Genomic DNA, 19,115 nt, shown 5'->3' with positions numbered 1-19,115 from the left:
GCATGGGGAAATACCTTACTTCACGAAGATGTTAAACTACATAGATGACATACTCAGGATAGCCATTTCCAAACAGGCTGCAGTTTCAGTTTCAGTTAATGATGTGAGTATATTTATTTATAGATCAACATATCATGTATTCAGTATAGACGGTTGGTTCTAGTGCCGACGCGTCTATAGTGATGCTTTGGATGTAGAACGTCTGCATACTCTCTAGGAAGGAACTTTCAAGGTAATACTTGAAAATATTTAATTTGTTAATATTTTAAACAAGTGCAATTTCTTACAGATAAGGTAACAGCAGTCTGAGTCCTGACATTTACCCACCTCACACCACAGACTCTTCAGTGTTATGAGCGGTACATAGTGAGGCAGCAAGAGATTGAGAAATGTTGACTTCTCTCCTTCACCACACACTCACTCCTTCGCTCTTTCACGCCTACCCGCCTTCCTGTTTACCTCGAAGATGCAAGAGCACACCAGCACCACCACCGCTACTACCACCACAATCACAAAACAAATTTTCACCGCCACCCATATGCTGTATACACTGGAGGTCTGGGAAAATAATCTTCAAGATCATTTGCTGCCTCGAATGAGTTTCTGGTCACTCATGCCCAAGTGCAAAAAATGAGATGTTCCCGGGCTTCACGACTTCTGATAAGAGGCAGCGAACAATGACAATAACAAAATACTGTTTGGGAGTTACAGGTTTGTCCCACCAGATGCATGCCTTCTGAATTTAAGAATTCACTTCTAGGTTTAGGCGGTCATTTGCAGTGGTTTCTGGTAGTATTTCGTGTCCTATGTTTGCGTATGTTTGTGCTCTGTCCGTTATACAGATGATATTCAGTTTTTGGCACAAACAATTCTAGTCATTAGACTTTCCTGTCTTACTACAAACACCTCTTTTGTATTGGTTGAGATTAATTTTGACTGCCGCTTTTCCGCCAACGAAAAGATTCGGTGTTCCAGTATACCTTATAAAAACTGGTACAATTGCTCTCTCTCTCTCTCTCTCTCTCTCTCTCTCTCTCTCTCTCTCTCTCTCTCTCTCTGTGGAAGGGGGGGGGGTGATTAGGGTATAAGCGAGAGAAAATGGTTGGTGTGTTTCAACTGAATATCTCAGAACTGGAATAGCGTGATTTAACAGTAAAGTTTGCTGCCTAACCTAACGAAAAGCCTCTTTCTATTTAGCTAATGGCCATCTGTATTGCAACTGGAAGGGAGAATGACAACTTGTTTAAAGGTTGTCGAAGATAACGCAACCACGACTTGGTATTCTAACTGTGGCAGTGGCCCTACTTATGCCCGACGAACACAAATGAACTACAATGTAGGGTTTGGCTTTGTGAGGGATAACTGCTTCTTTCTCTGTGTCTGTATCTGTGTTTCTTTGGCCCATATTCTCGTCGGTTATGGAATTTCCCTAATTCGTCTTCCTAAGCGATATTTTGGGATTCGCCTGGTCGATATCCTTTTGTACGTTGTTTATCCTTAGTGTGGCGATATTGAAAGATCTTTTGTTATACAGAAGAGTACAGTAACGTCTACCAATCAAAATAATTCGCTTAGGAAAAGGTGTTAAGGAGCTTCCTTAACCGACAAAAATACGGGTCGTTGTGTGGCTATGCTTATGTCAACGATTGAGGAATATATATATATATATATATATATATATATATATATATATATATATATATATATATATATATATATATATATATATATATATATATATATATATATATATATATACAGTATATATATATACAGTATATATATATATATATATATATATATATATATATATATATATATATATATATATTATATATATATATATATATATATATATATATATATATATATATATATATACATATATATATATATACAGTATATATATATATATATATATATATATATATATATATATATATATATATATATATATATATATGTATATATATATATATATATATATATATATATATATATATATATAATGGGTACGATTGGACACACATAGTATAGAAGGAAGCAAATGTATTTGTTTGTGTATTTATGAGTATGTCTGTTAGTTCGTGTCTTCGTTACTGTATAAATATCTGGGTCGTTGTCAGCATTATGCAGTGAGAGCAAATGGTTAAGAGTATGTGTGAGTGTATGTCGCGTGGAGTAACCCATGTTTTACCGTGCGGTTGTTTAAAGAGTAAATTTTTTTCCTCTGTTAATATGTCATATTGGAAGTTTATGGTTTTCAGAGGTTTAGGGGGAAAATGCAAGAGATATTGGTAATTGCTGTATACAGCAAAATACAAGGAATGTGTCTGTATCTGCTGAATATGCGTGATATAGTGTCTCTATGTGTTGTTGCTGTTTGGAAACTGAATATCTGATAGAGAAAATGGTTAGAGATGTTATACTGCTGCGAATGTAGTAAGTGAGACTTAACCAGTTAAAATCTGTCTCGCCGTCTGTGTATCTGCATTAGTTCTTTCCTTTCCCAGTATCTGTGTGAATCTTAATCTCTTCAGTCCGGTGACGTTGTATTGATACTTCTTTATTCTCTCAGTCCTTTTTTTTTTTTTTTTTTTTTTCAGATTTGACTGTTCTCTTGTATGATGATGATGATGATGATGATGGTGATGCCTTCAATCCAGCGTCGAGTTTTATTAGTACTTCTTTCTTCCAGTGGACTGTTTTTTGAACATTGGATGACCACATGCATCATCATCACAGTAGTGAGGCGGTGGCTCAATCGGTAGAGAGTTGGCCTGCAGTCCTGACGGACCCGGGTTCAAATCCCGCTGAGGCAGGGAACAGTTTAAGGATTTGAATTTCAGAAAAATCAGACTTTACTGATCTACCAGAAGGCCCGCCGACATGTCGTAAAACTACCCCCGCTAATACCAATACACCAGTCCTGTATGAGACAGCCCTAGCATGTATTCAGTATGGACGGCGGGTGTTAGCGCCGAAGTGGTGACATGTAGAGGTGTGCGGTACGTAGGAGGACTACTGGGCCTTGAAAGCAGGCTGTGAAGCCTATGCCCAGAGTCGGTCACATAAAAAAAAAAAAAAAAAAAAGTGTGAAGTTCATCCCCCTGATGGGGAGGGAGCTGATGTACGTTTGTAAACCTGGACCATAGGATTGCCCTGCTATATCGGTTCTGCCACATGAAGACGTCTTTCTCCCTCACCGTCCCTTCTGGTGAAGTGGGTAAACGAAGGCAGCTTATAATCTCTACTATTCGAAAACTTCCTCCAAAACTGAATATTTTTTTTGGAGATAGCAATAATTAAATGCAACATGTGTCATCGGATAAGCGAGAGAAAATTGCCAGGGGTATGTAGCCGTAACTGCAAGTCGCGTGACATACAGTATACCTAGAGTGTGGGATCAATGAGGTATCGTATTCGGATTATTTGTTAATACACATACAGCTCTCCTCCACCGTTTGTATATCCTTTGTATACTGGTGCCACTGAATTGCACTCATTTTGAGCAAGAGGTGGATGTCATTACCAGTTTAATTATAATCAACTCATTAGTTATAATTGTAATAAATAAAAAGACGTTCTCGTGCTGAAGGTCATTTCTAATATGCGATTGATACAGAAAGCACCCATACATATCCACAAGTATATATCCGAGTCCCTGTTTTAGTTCTAGACTTGTAGATGCGAACACGGCAGAAACCTTCTCTAAATGTCTCACGATCACCCCTGAAATATTAGCGCATATTGAATGGAAGGTTAAGAATAAATGCTTCTCGGATACACAAGCAATCAATCACCACTTTCTCAGTCTTTTCTTGTCCTACGACACGCAACTATCGAACTTATATCCATGCTTTCAGTTGTAGTTCTAGATAACAGGAACTTGGGGAAATAAACTTTGTCCATAAGTCTCACCCACCCGAGAATCTAACTCACCTTCCAAGCTGAATATGATACCACTGCATCATTGGCTCTGAAATTGTCTAACTTTAAAGAAAACACGTCTGTGTTTATCAAGTGCACAAGGGTCATTAAGGCAAAATGTTATTTTGTTTTAAGATATGATGAGGGGAAATACGGCGACCTATACCTTCCTTGCTCTCACTGATCTCAGGATAATGAGAAATTATAACAGCGTACCTCTTCGCTCTAAAAGAATGATATAAATACTTTAGCTGATCATACAGAGACTATTCCATGAATGCATTAATGACCTGCTTTATCCAACTAAACATAACTGCACCATGTTCCTTCCAATAGCCAGTTACCCAACACCTCTGGTGCTTCTTGGTATCATGCAATAACTATTACCGTCGTCCACACATCAGTTCCTCCACATGACACACACACACACACACACACACACACACACACACACACACACACACACACACACACACACACTTTTTTTCAGTAAGCTCGTTTTCAGTTCCCTGTCTTAAGCTGTGTGTTCTGCCTATTTATTATGCATCATTATCTTTTACGTTATGTGCACTATTCATGCCGATACAATTTGGGTAAATAACAAAATCAGCTTGTCATATGCAAATATAAGCTGCTGTGGAAACGTAGTATTTAGCCTCAAACTTAGCTGAATGCATTTAACCCGTGGATTGCGCAATTATCATTTTTATCCCACCCCGTGGTGAGCAAAAAATGAAGGATTTTTTTTTTTTAGTTTTGTATATTATAAACTTGAAGATAAACATCCAGGGCATCATCTGGTTAAATATATATATATATATATATATATATATATATATATATATATATATATATATATATATATATATATATATATATATATATATATATATATATCCGTCTTTGCGTAGGGCCTTGCATAAGTGAAAAATGAAAAAAAAAAATATTTTCTTTATAATAAACTTGAAGATAAACATCCAGGGCATCATCTGGCGAAAAGAAAAAATCTCTCTCTTCGTCTTTGCGTAGCGCCATGCGTAAGTTTGCGTAGGGGTCGAGTTGTTTACGGTGATGCACGGCCAGCATAGCGTGAGCTGTGGCTCGCAATCCACGGGGGTCATGGATTCACAAACGAACCTACCGTCTGCTGCCTCTCCAAACTTAATAATTCATATGAGACATTGTTTATATTGTATTTTTTAAAACAAAAAAAGCATGAGAGAAGCGAACTTCCTACATACTTTCCTTTCTTTGTTTATCCCGAAAAAAAAATCTTAGTTACGAGAAGCAAGTGACACTAAGTTAGCTTGTAAATCCCAAAACAGCTTCTCCACTTTGTTAGTTGGATTGAATGTCGTTTTCAGGTGAGCTCGCAAAGCAGCCAGTATGTGGAGAAGTTCTGTTTGGAATTTAATCTAGACAACAGACTTGGCGTAAACTCTTGGTAGCAGTCCTCCTAACAGTGGTGCTGGTGTAATTGGAAACACACCACACCCACCAGCTAGAATTCAGGAAAGTGATTACCGTCCCAGCCATGAAACCTTTGGGTGTGTTTTTTCTATATCAGTTTATTCGAACACAGAACTATGATCATAAACTAATAAGTAAATAAATACATACATATCTAATAACACAGATAAATAAATAAATAAAAAGACGGACCAGCTATAAAAATTTTGCGTTGCGTGGTAGTCTTGAAGATTGACGCTTGGTAAATAGTGAAAGTATGCCTTCATGTTATTCTGTGAGTAATAAATCTTACTTACCGCCAGGAAGTGTCAGACCATAATAAGAGCTTGATACACTAGTAAATTTTAATCAAGCAGGGTAGAGGAGTTAATATAATCCCATTTCTTTAGTTCGAGATCCTAGATGTGGAAATGGATGATTGACCTCAACTGCACATCATTTTCTTCCACGATGAGGTATAGGGGCTAAGATGCGAGTGACTGTGTGTGTGTGGATGAGTAAATTGGAAGTTTATCGTCCTGTCTTGGCCACCTCCCTGTCTCTGGGGGAAGCAGCCTAAGTGTATAGATAGATATAGACAGATAGATGTGGCATAGGCAACACACTAAACTTTAGAAACTAAGAAAAATGCAAGTGCTGTCTGTGACCCGGAACTGTGCCCAAAACTGAAGCAGCATCTATAATGCCCGTGCTTCGCTTCCCTGACACGTTGCCAGCCCACCTGAATCTTTCCGATTCCTGACTTCCGACGCGTAGCTCCCTGCATCTTGATACTCATGAAATGTGGTTTGTTTGGATGTTAGTAAATAATAATAATAATAATAATAATAATAATATATTAATAATAATAATACTGTGGTAGGTGCGGGCGCTCAACATCCACTCACTCGATGTTTTGCTGCTTTGAGTGCCTGCCCTTTGCTCTCTTCCTTACTTCCATTTCTGTTTTTCTTTTCTTCGCTCTTTCCTCTTCCTTCTGCCTACGGGTTACACTCCCTCTTCTGCCTTTCATTATTTCATTCTTTCCTCTTCCTTCTGCCTATGGGTAACTCAACACTGAGTGACAAGCCAAATGGTTTCCTGTACACCAGGAAACCATTTACTATGCTGGGTGGTAACCATATAACCAAATTATGGCGCCTGGTGGTTTAGTGGGTAATTAAGGTGCTCCAATCGGATTGAGCCTGTGTATGTTTATATCCAAGGGATGGTTGGAGTTTATTGCTCACGTAATGCCACTCAGGGAAAAGTGAGGCTTGTCACTCTCATCTTAAATGTCTGGACCAACTTGCCTAGCCCTGGGCTTCTATGCTCTTCTTGGGGCAACATAGGATTGGATGATGGATGGATGGATAATAATAATAATAATAATAATAATAATAATAATAATAATAATAATAACAACAACAACTAGAAAGCGCTCGAAGAGCGCATAAGTGTGCCAGTGCCATTGCCATTAAAAAGGATCCGGACCCGGATCCGTGGATGTAGGATCCGGATCCGGATCTGCTCCAAAATGTAATCAATTCTTTCTTGGTCCACGGCCCACCTATCCACAAAATTTCATTGATATTCATTGAGGACTTTTGGAGATATTGTGCGGGATACTCCAGATCTGGATCCGGATTCGGCCCAAAATTCAATCATTTATTCCTTAGCTTATGGCCCACCCATACACAAAATTTCATCAAAACCCTTTCATATTTTTTTTTACTAATCCTGCTAACATAGGCAGACAGGCAGACAAACAAACAAACAAACGCGGGGTAAAACATGCCTCATTGCAGAGGTAAATAGTAATAATGACTACACTTCGTCCCAAAAATGGACAAAGTTAAAACTAAAAAAAAAGGATATTTATATGTTGCATGAATATTATAATGCTGCATATTATTTGATAACAGATGAAGGTTATTTTGTATACTGATAGTACTGACAATACATAATATTATGATATTCTGTTTAAAAAATAAGAACAAATGGTAGTATTAGTGATATTAGCAGTAGTTGTAAAATTACTGTAATAGTAATGATACCAGTAGTTATAGAAAAAAAAGGATATTTATAATGTTGCATGTATATTATAATGGTGCAGATTATTTCATAACAGATGAAGGTTATTTTGTATACTGATATTACTGATAATACATAGTTATTATATTTTGTTTAAAAAATAAGAACAAATAGTAGCACTAGCAATAATAGTAGTAGCAGTAAAAAAAAATATTGTAATAGTAATGATACCAGTAGTTATGATTGTAGTGATTATGATAAAAAGCAGATTCATGGGTGATTATAAAGACAATGTTTAAAGTGTAGTGGATACGGTAATTAATAAAACCAAACAATAGTATTGGGTAAGGGGTAAGGGGATGGTCCATTATGATGTGGCAGGGGTAAACCAGCTCTGCTTTCGGGTCCTGCTGGATATGTAGCTGATTGCACTGCGCAGTGACCCTCGTGCGGTGTGGTGCGGTTAGGATCTGCTCCTTCTCCCCTTGGGGCTTAGATGTGAATAAATGTGTGTGTGTGTGTGTGTGTGTGTGAATGAGTAAATTGGGAGTGTGTGGGCCTCTCTCGGCTACGCCCCTTTCTTTGTGGAAAGCAGCCTAGGTATATAGATAGATTGCATTGCTTTTGAAAGATATACAGTAGCAGTTACTAATATTATTACTTAAGTAATTGTATTTGAATTTAAAAGATGCATGTCCTTTTAGTTAGAAAGTGGGATATTAAAAATATGCACAGTATATTGCAGTTATATCAATATTTCTTCCTATATGATAAGTTCATCCATTCCTGGTGCATTGTACCAGTTACATCCGCACTGCATTGCCTAACTGCAGTGATAATCGAGTTGGCCGATTGAAAAATTCTTAACTTGAGGCTATATACAGAATTTTTTTCTTATTATGTCTAGACTCATTACACTGAATTTTTTTGGTAACCTGAGCATTCTTTTCAGTATATCATTGTGGCATACTCTTAACTTGCTTAACGTAGCCCTTCGGTACTCTGACCGTAGAAAGTAACAATATATAAAACTGCAAAAACTCCGAAACAGCTCTGTCTTTACTTCCTGGGTACAACAATAGAATTTCCAGAGTATGGTATTGTGTGTTACTGTAAGTTTCCTCGGGTGCTATACCGGTAGAATGTCACTCTCATCTTTTCTGTCTACTGTTACGATATGGCCCAGGTAGGTAAAATTATCAACTGAGGCAAGAGCACATCCAGTAGATCAGTTCCAGCTAACATAACAGTGTCACTCTCAGTTTATCAACATCTAACAATTTTCTCTCTTTTATAAATAGCTCTTACAGTCCTATGATTTATTTTTCATTTCATTATTGCTATCCCTAGACAAACTTATTCAGTTTCAGGGAGAGTTTTCGAACAGAAGTTATACACAGTCATCGTTTACTTACTTCACCAGAAGAGTAGGTGCTGGAGCGGGACCTCTTCATGAAGTGGTACCGATACAGCCGGACAGATCTATTGTCCAGTTATGCAAACGTCCCTCAACTCCATCCCTGTCCCCCTATAGGGGGATGGAAGTCTGTCGAAGAATGGCAAAGTCATACATTTTCTACTGCTGCTTCTGCCGTTGCTGCTGCTATTGTTATTGTTGTTGTTGTTATTTGATGACTGATGACTGATGACCTGTGACTGACGATGATGATGATGATGATGATGATGATGATGATGATGATGATGATGAAAGAGGTCGGAAACCTGAAAAAGTAGTCCGATTATAGGAAAAAATATCAGTAAAACATCTGACTGAAAGGATTAAGACTTACGCAGACATTTGGAAACAAAGGAACTAATCATCCAGATGCGCAAACGGAGAGATATATTTTAATTATTTACCTGAAACTCATTACTTTCGCAGCAGTATAATGTCTAACCATTGTTTCTCCCAGATATCCTTCCTCCTAACAAATAAAACACATAGGCCCGAATTCTTGCCCGGTAAGGTGGGTCCCTAGAGCCCAACACCTATTCCTTGACGATTGATTTTCCAACCAAGCTATTACTATCCTTTTTTTCTGCTCCAGTTATTGCTTTAATGTCGACATAGATTGCATGAATAACGCAAAAGAATATAGTAATGGCACAGAATCAGATTTAAACCGGTAAGGCAGAGTTGTTAGAAAGTTTCCTAACGCTTCGTGAATACCACCCACAGACACACAAACACAGACACATGCAATAATTTCATAAACATTCTTTGTATTATACGGTAAACAATTCTCACCATGATCTCAGACAACTATTAACTTCCAAATTGACACACATGATTAAAAAGAACTGCTATATACATTTACATCACGTGATTTACATTATCATGTGAGCGACATATTTCTTAGCCATTTATCCTCACTTACTCTAAGTTGTTGACAATGACCGAGATACAAACCAACGGAGACAAACTGAATAACATTGGCATAAACACACCAATACATTCAATGCCTTCTACAGTATAAATGTCCAATAATACCCTCTTCCTTTTAATCTCCCCCATCGTTGACACAGACATAGACACACAAAGACACACAGATAGAGACACAGACACAGGCTCAGACACACACACAATGATATCGCTCACAAAGCCGAACTCTAAACTGTAGAAAAATTGTTTTGGTCGGCCGGAATAGGGCCACTACCCCAGCTACAGTAGAATACCAAGTCGTCGTTGCGTTCAGTTTAATGACCTTTAATAAGAGTTGTAATTCTCCCTTCTAATTGGTATACAATGGCCATTAGCCAAACTGAAAGAGGCCTTTCGTCATATTATGCATAACACTTTCCAGTTAATTCAGCCAGCTCCTACTCTGTGATATTCTTTTAAAATAATCTATTGTCTCTCACTTGTCACACACACACACACACACACACACACACACACACACACACACACACACACACACACACACACACACACACACACACTTAAAGCTGTCCTTCTGCTACAGAAGACGACACCAACGATGCTCAATAGGATGGTTTATTTCTCATTGTTTTTAGCACCAAGGTGTGTAATTGTGCAGACCAATCCTGCATCCCTAAACTTTGCCACACAGTCGGCATGTTAAGTCTGGGTTTGCTGGAAGAACTCTGTTTTAGTTGGACCTCTGTTGTATACGCTTTTCCCTGGCCAGGTTGCCAGCTTCTTTCACAGGAGTGATTCTTTCACTCCAGAGGGTTCGCCGTTGGTGTCTCGCCAAAACATTGGTTTCAAGGTCTTGTATGACGTACTTCTTCATAGTTGTGCTAATATGATCTAAAAATTTCTTCTTCTGTCCCCCTGGGTTCCAACGTGATGCAGGGAGTTGACCAAACAGAACCTGGTGGGGAAGGCGGTGCTCAGGCATGCTGAACACGTATCTGACCTATCTCATCTGCTTTTTATCCTGCATGGTTTCGATGCTGGTTTACTTGTCCGCCGGAGAAATTATGAGTGAGGGACGTTATCCTTCCACGTGAGTCCTAGGATGCGCTGAAAACATTGGCTGCAAAACGATCGAGCTGTTTGATGTGACGCTGGTAAAAAGTCCAGGATTCAGCACCGTATAAAAGGGTAGAGACATACAGCCGTGTATACTGATACCGTCATCTTAATTCTCATATTGGTGTTTTCAAGTATTCTGGATCTGAGACATCCATAAGAGGCTGATGCGTGGATGATTCGTGCAAGGAATTCTGCATCAGTATCATGTTCATCTGTGAACACACTTCCTAGGTGGATAAAATTCTCCATGTGTTTTACATTTTCTCCAGTTATCGGAAATGCAAGAAGCTCTGCTGGGTTGTTTCTCTGAGATATTTTCCTGTTTTACTGACATTTATTTGGAGCCCCATTGCATGGTATATGTTGGAGACGACGGTGTGACTGTTGTAATGCTTTGGGGATATGTGCAAGGACAACACAGTCATCAGCGTATTATAGCTTAAGGAAATCAGCCATTTCAGTCTTTGTACTTGAATACGTCTGAGTTTATATACGTTACCGTCTAGACGGAACTGGATTTTTGTTCCATCATCAGGGCTATTTAATTTTCTCGGTGACTTAGAAAGGTGACTGCAGTGAGATAGATGTTACGAATGACCGGAGTCTGGACACATCCTTACTTTACTCCTATGTCCACTTTGAAGGGGTTCGAATTTGCATCCACCTGTGGACACAAGATGATTCGTGTTGTCATGCAGGCTCTTAAGGATGGTAAGATTTTTGTCTGGAACTCCAATTTTTGAGACAGCATTCCATAAAAGCTATCTGCTGAGAGTCTCAAAATGATTCTGCAAGATTGATGGAACATTATATATGTCACCGTTCTGCTTGTAGCATTTCTCCTGTATCGTTGGTCGACAGTCACATCACAGGTGCTTCGTTCCTTCCGAAATCCAGTGTGTTTCAGAGAGTGTTGACTCGGTCAGATATTCTGTCAGTGTGGATAGCATTATCTTGGCTAGTACTTTGCTAGGATTCACAAGAAGGGAGGTAGGTCATGGAGGTGGTGGTGGAGTAGCTGGCCAACCTAGCTGATTAGTTCATATTGAATGCCATCAGGGCCAGGGCAATTCGTTATTTCTTAGACACCGGATGGTCTGAGCAATTACTACAAGATTAATATAGGTGGGAAATCGAGAACTGCCTCTTGAGGAGCATTTGGGATGTTATCAAGGATATTGTGTTACATCAGTTTTTTTTTTAAACAGTACGGTGATGAAGTGGTATGCTCATCTCTCTAGGATTGCTTGCTTGTCTTTCAGTTCTCCTCTGGATGATCCAGTAGAGGCTTTGCTCTTTTGTTGACCCATAGATGGTTTTTATGGACTTGTAGAACCCATGTTGGTCATTAATATCTGCCAGTTTTGGCAGCTCTTTGGCATGCTCAGTCCACAATGTGTTCTCCAGATCAAACAGCTGTTTCTGGTTTCTCAATTCTGCACTTCTGGAATTTAGTTTTTAGAGTTAAGAAGCTAGGATGAGCCACCCAGTTGTTATGTGCTCAATTCTTCATTCCAATAAACCCATGTATGCCCTTTGCATTTTCACTGAACCAGTCTTTATGGCAGCAAGTGGAGAAACCTAGGGTTTCTTATGCATTGCTTTGAAGCAGTGTCTTAATATTCAGCCACTCAGCATCTAGGTTTGTTGCATTGTTGTTTCAGTCAAGTGATGGGCACTGGAAAAGTTTCTCTATAATAGTGCTGCAGAAAGTACCGTATTACAATTTACCACATCCTTTAAATAGCTACAGTTTAATTTCTTGGAGGATGGTCTGTGGTGACCAAATCAGTAGAGAGGTGGCCTGCAGTCCTAATGGGTCCAGCTTCAAATCCCTGCTGGGAGAGGGATCACTTTAAGGATTTGAATTTCATAGAAAGCAGACTTTACTGATCCAACAGAAAAAAATAAATACCCCCATTAATACCGTACACCAGTCCTGTATTATACAGCCATAGCATGTATTCAATATGGACAGCGGGTGTTAGCACTGAAGTGGTGACATGTGGAGGTGCATGGACGTTGGAGGTCTACTAGGCCTTGGGAACGGGCTGTGAAGTCTATTCCCAGAGTCGGATACATAAAAAATAAAAGTTGTGGGCATAATATGACTACTTGCAGATTAGTGAGTATTATTGTCTGTTAGGCACACAGCACCTCTCACAGCTTGGGTTATAAGAACTCTTTGATTTCGCTGTCTTATAATGGCATAGTCTATTAGGTGCCAATGTCTAGACTGTGAGTGTATCCATGTGGTCTTGCGTTTTTCTTATGTTGAAAAATAGTGTTTGTGATGAGCAGACTGTGTTCCAGGTGTAATAAAAGCAGTCTAAGGCCATTGGTCTTCATATTACCAACAACATGGCAGCCTTTAACCCGCCGCGTCCCGGAGACGTGAATTCACATCCTCACATGATGTGCACTCATATCCTGGAGACATGAATTAACGCGGCAACATTGCAAGGTCCCTAATTTGCACAATTTTCAATTTTCGTGAGTGATTTTTGGCACTTATACACATGACACCTTCCTCCATTCTTCTATGAGATCCCAAGCAGGGACAACGCCTTACACTGCATAACCCCTCCCCCCCCCTGCACGCCATTGTCTCGGCAATTCACCTGTTACCAGTGACCTGGCCAATAAAGCAATTCAGGGCCAGAGTGATTCCCCAATCGATGACAATGTGGAGAACAAAGTTTACATAGCATTAGAGGAAGAAACAGTCAGAAATGATGATCAGGTAATGTGGGAAAAAAAGGTCATGAATGGTGATGAGTTAGTGAGTGAAACAATGCTTATAATGCCTATATTACTGTTTGAAAACCAATATACTCTTGTACTACATATAAATTCGTACCAAGTAAATAAATAAAAACTGTTTATGAGTGAATAAAATAGTTACCCTCCCATAGAACTCGTTTTCTTTGGTGCCAGCCTGTTAGAAATCCCAGTCAGGTAAGGAGGTACTCATACCTAGATCGAGTATTTTAAACCTCAGGTGAGCGATTTCTCTATGAATTTTCGATGTTTCTCACCAAAAGCAGCTGTTTGAGCCAAAAAAAAAAAAGGTCCAAAAATGTCGGGACTGGGACGTACCACTGCACAGAAAACGTCGGGATGGGGCGGGTTAATACCTTGCCAGAGGTGAATATGATTCCCTACTCTGATATTAAAATCTCCATGCAGGATGAGTATGTCATTATGTGGTACTGAATGAATGGTAGCATCCAGAGAGTCATAAAAGTTATCCTTGACAGTGTCTACAGAGTCAAACATTGGGGCATAGGCACAGACGAGTGTTGAATATTGGCCTTTAGAAAATGATGTGTGCCTGGACATTACCCTGTCCGACATATTCATAGGTGATTCTTGAATCTGCTGTAGTAGGTTGCTTCGAAATGCAAAGCTAGTACCATGATTTCTTCTTACATTGCCTGGGTGTTCCATCCAGAAATAGGTATACCCTTCTGGTTGTACTTGGTTGCCTTTTCCTGAGAAGTGAGTCTCAAACAAGGCATCAATGTCAATTTTATACTTTTTCAGTTAATGGGCAATAAGGACTGTCCTACGGCATGGCTGTATGTCTTGGTCATTATCAAGCAAGGTTCATATATTCCAGGTAGCATGAGTCAGAGGGATTCTTTTGGTTTTTCGACTGTAATGTGAGATGCCTTGACAGACGTGGTTATCTGTCCTCATAGTGTGAAGCAGCAAATATTTAGGTTTTCTTGTAAACTCCTCATCATCAGGGCTAAGTAGTTGGGTGTTCTTTTCCAGCTGCTTAGTCGCACTGGATGGTGCTGAAGAAATAAACTGCTCTTATGTCATCATGCCAATGACCACTGGGCCAGTGCTGTTATGTGCACGACTCAAGCTATGGACTAACAAGTAATTTGGTGAAAGGATGAAATGGGAGGTGAGTATAGTAGTGGGCTTGTGCAATGACTGGATTTGTTTTGATGATGACGGTGTTCAGTCCTTACCACCACATAACCTCTCCCTTCTTAGTCTGTGATAGTGGCACAGATTCGTAATGACCATCTGCTGATCAAGGTTGCAGGAGTCTACCGAGAGCTCTGTTTGTTGAACCCTGCCTTACATGGGACTCCACTCACATATTTTTATTATGTTCGGGATCTACTCGCGAAGCCTTAGCCCATCGAAGGATAATCCAAAAGGCAGTGGGCCTAGGAACATTTAGTCTGACCTCTCACTGTTGGCCCTTCCAGAATAAGTGACCCTGTCCTCCTGCAGGGACCAGAAGGATCTCCACGCACTGGTAGAGTCCACCATCTTTATGGGGTACGCAAGCCCCCACTATGAGGTGGGACCTGTAGGGACACACACACACACACACACACACACACACACACACACACACACACACACACACACACACCTATAACTGTTCTTACGAAGTCCACTGTGGCACCGGGCCTTCTCGAGGACAAAGTGTTGGCTGAAATGAACGATCCATGGTGATGAAGGACAAATGGAGGAAAGCTGTCTTGTGAAATGGGAAAGTCGAATTCTTTGAAGTGGCTAGATTTCTTTGCGTATCAAAAGCTGAATGGCATCTGTATAACCGACCGAGCGTGAACATATCCTAGCATAGGGTTGGAAATACTACCAGCACCCATATAAATTACGGCCTAATCCTAGACTGGATAACTGAATTCAGAGGACGTGCATATGGCGAGGATGACTAGGTAGCACCAAGTCACTGTAGCTCTGATACACTATTTTGTTATTCCCATTGTTCCCTCCCACTCCTCAGGAGTGGTGAAGCCTGGGGACAGGCCCTCGGATCATGCTTTTTGGGCGTTAGTGAACAACTGATAATCCCATACAGTAAATCTACTCAAGTGCTTTTATATTTTAATTCCCTTTGCCAGATATCCCATGGTGGTGATGTTGATAGTGGTTGTAGTGGAGGTGGTGCTGGTCATCGAGATAAGGCATGAATGGGCGGGAAGTGCGGTAAACAGTTCTCACCTCTCCCTGCCTGGTTGTGTATCGCTCACAACAATGGATTGTCTGTGAAGAATGATATGTACATTATGCCACGACTCAGGATGTTGTGTTTCCTTATCTCAAAAAGAAACTGCACTTTTTTGAAACACTTCGTGTATTACATATTTTCCGGCATCCGACTTTGGTCACTACTTTGACAGTTAATTCAAAGAAGGCAAACAGTCACCCGACATCTTAAACACTTCATGTTGCCTCATCAGTGCAAGTACCAATTTTCTATACTGAATAATTATATACTTTACTGAACCATGAATGAGCATACACATTGTTAATCAAATGGAAAGTGCGAAAAGAATGTTCTGCTGTGTGATTATATCTGACCGCTCCTTTGTAGTACACAAACAAAAACTTTTGAATGAGAATCACAGCCTTCAGCTTTTGTAAGGATATATGTGGTTGGCTGAAGCGATGAGCACAGGGAAACGAAATATTTTCATTTATACTAGATAACAGATGGCTAACAGAGAGTACATATATCCATTATATCATTAATGTAGTAAGACATTTATGTAGCAAATAAATGCGATGAAAATGTTGTGTAATAAAACATGAAATAACAGTCAAAATTCATTTTAACTGGCATATTTGGTCATAGGAGGAAGATGGCAGTGAGCTAATTGGAGTACCTGCGTATCATTGTGGCCAAGACAGCCGAACTGAATATCATGTTATTGTATTAATCTGATTCAGTATCTAGAAATCATATGCTATAACTTTCTTTAATACAAAATTGTCACTGGCGAACTTTAAAAACATTATAACCTCAGAATGATGAATGCAACGTTATTTGTAAAAGAAAATGTGATCGAAACAAGAAACCAAGGAATACGAATACCATAATTGCCACGGCATGAATCTAAGGTTAAAAAAGAATCACAGTTACAAATCTGTTGTAAATAAATGAAATGTGTTTGGTGTGTTTCATAATTTTTTTTAAATTAGCCATCACCCACAATGAGGGGTATTAGGCCAGATGAGTATAATAATAAACACGATGTAAAAACAAAAAGTTCACACATCACAGGAGACAGCCAGTCTAGGGGGCCAAGCGTGGAGAGAGCATATGATAGTATGCTCTGAAATCGGCTAGATGCACCTCCTCCCCCCTGACAATCAGAACAGGTGGAATCCCCTCACCCAGGTCGGCAGCCTGGAGCAAATCGTAGAGGTTGGAGTAGATTGTGGCTCCGAGCTGGTACGGCCGGGTGTGGCCCTCGAGAGTCAGGAAGTGTTGGTAGGAGGATACGTCTAGCCGATCCTTGTAGTCTAGAATGGGAGGGCGAGATGGAACGCCCTCCTCTGCTTGAGGAGGGTAGGACTCATTAACCTCCACAGTCAAGGAGCCGGTCGATGCATCCTCGGCCTTGAAGACGGAGTCACAAGAGTCCTGCCCCTCCTCAGTCACTGACAGTGGTTCGTGAACATCGGCAGTAGTCTGTATCTTGGCCAAGTCGGGATCAGGGTCGGAAATCGATGTTGGTGTCTTCCTGTTGAGGGGAGCATCCAGCCTCAGCCTTTCTGCGGTATTCCAGGGACAGCAGGTCGCGACGGCCGGGCCTGACCCTCCTGACGGCAAGGATCAGAGTGTACATCACAGGCAAAGCAATCGGGGATGACACGATGTCACGGCAAGGCAGCCCATTCTCCTCAAAGATCTTGAGGAGAAGAACGCACAAAGTCCCCTTGTCACCCTTGCAAAAAGCCTTCGCCATCGCGATGCACATCTCCACGATGATGCTTTTCTACCTCGGACTCCCAGGATCCCTGGCCTGTCGTCCCCGGGCCGTGAGACGCCGTCGTGCATAGGTAGAACCCTGCACGGCCACGCCTCCCGGTCCAATAACATCCTGAGCCTCAGGACCCTTGGAAGTCCCAAAGAGACAAACCTCCACTGGCTCACCGTCCCCGAGGGAGCGCTGGAAATGCCGAGGGTTTGGTGCATCAACAGCCTGGCAGTGCACGAAAGCATCAGCGCCTGTATCCTAACGCTTGATGAAACTGTACCCCACCCTGAAGCTGACCCAAACCACAGTTCCCTTGATCTCCTTCTGGACCGCCAGAGTTCGTTTGCATTCCAGCAAAATGCCACTGGGTTCACACTATACGTCTAGGATGCGGACAGTCTCCGTGCAGCTGTAATAAATCTTACACGATTTTCTTAATTGCTCACCAGTGGACTTCCATATCTTCTCTTTCACATGGTTATCAGTGTAATTTCTGCTGCTCATGTCATATAGTTCCTCGTAGCCTCTGACCAGTTCTATCTGCTTCTCATCACTCATGACTGCTTTTACCTTACTACTGTTCACGGACAAAACAAGCGACAGACTAGTCCTATCTCGTGTCTGGACACGCAGCGTGACCGATACGTAACAATGTTCACACTTTACGGCTGGGGTGCGGAACGTTTCCATACGTATACGTTTCATTCGTTAGAGGTTTCTTCCAAACGCAACCGATACGTAAGAGTGAAAGCCGTACGAAAGACGAATGATAAACGAAACGTGTAATGTGAACAGCCCCATTGATTTCTGCGTTAAAAATAATTTACATACGAAAGCCGAACGAAGACGAACTGTATTGTGTGAATCGGCCCTTAGCAGGGATTTCGGATTAATGGATAATTTCGAGGTCTAAATAAAAAAGAAATAAGCGTTAATGACAGATTCCGTTGTAATAGTGGGAACAATTTCTTTGAGGATTTTTGTATAAGATAAGTATCAGAATAAGTTGGGTAATAGTTGTTTCATGAAAATATGTTGAGATGCCTGATTGTTCAGTGAGTACAGTACTTGATATGGGGTGACGACTGTGTTATACAGACAATGGTTCCATTCCCTCAAAGATGGAATAAGGTTTCTCCTAACATAAAATGCTGCAGCCAGCCGTCCCCCCAAATGCACTGGATTTATGTAGTTGAGCGTCGGAGCTATGTGTCCCGAAGACAGCAGTGAAAGATTGATTTATAGTTATTACAGAAAAAATGTGTTACTTAGAAACTAAATTACAATTACAGTTTTTCATAGCCAGAAGTGAAGATAAAAGACAAAATCAGGTCCACTGAAAAAATGCATTTAATTGGTATTATATCCGATTGATCAGATGGACTGATCACTTTATCTGGACAATGGTTTAATGTAAAGGAGTCAGGAGGGAGGGTGAA

This window comes from Coenobita brevimanus, chromosome 70 (assembly GCF_032717465.1).
Source record: "Coenobita brevimanus isolate Jiangsu-jjx chromosome 70, ASM3271746v2, whole genome shotgun sequence".
NCBI classification, from domain to species: domain Eukaryota; kingdom Metazoa; phylum Arthropoda; class Malacostraca; order Decapoda; family Coenobitidae; genus Coenobita; species Coenobita brevimanus.
This window is presented reverse-complemented; position numbering follows the sequence as displayed.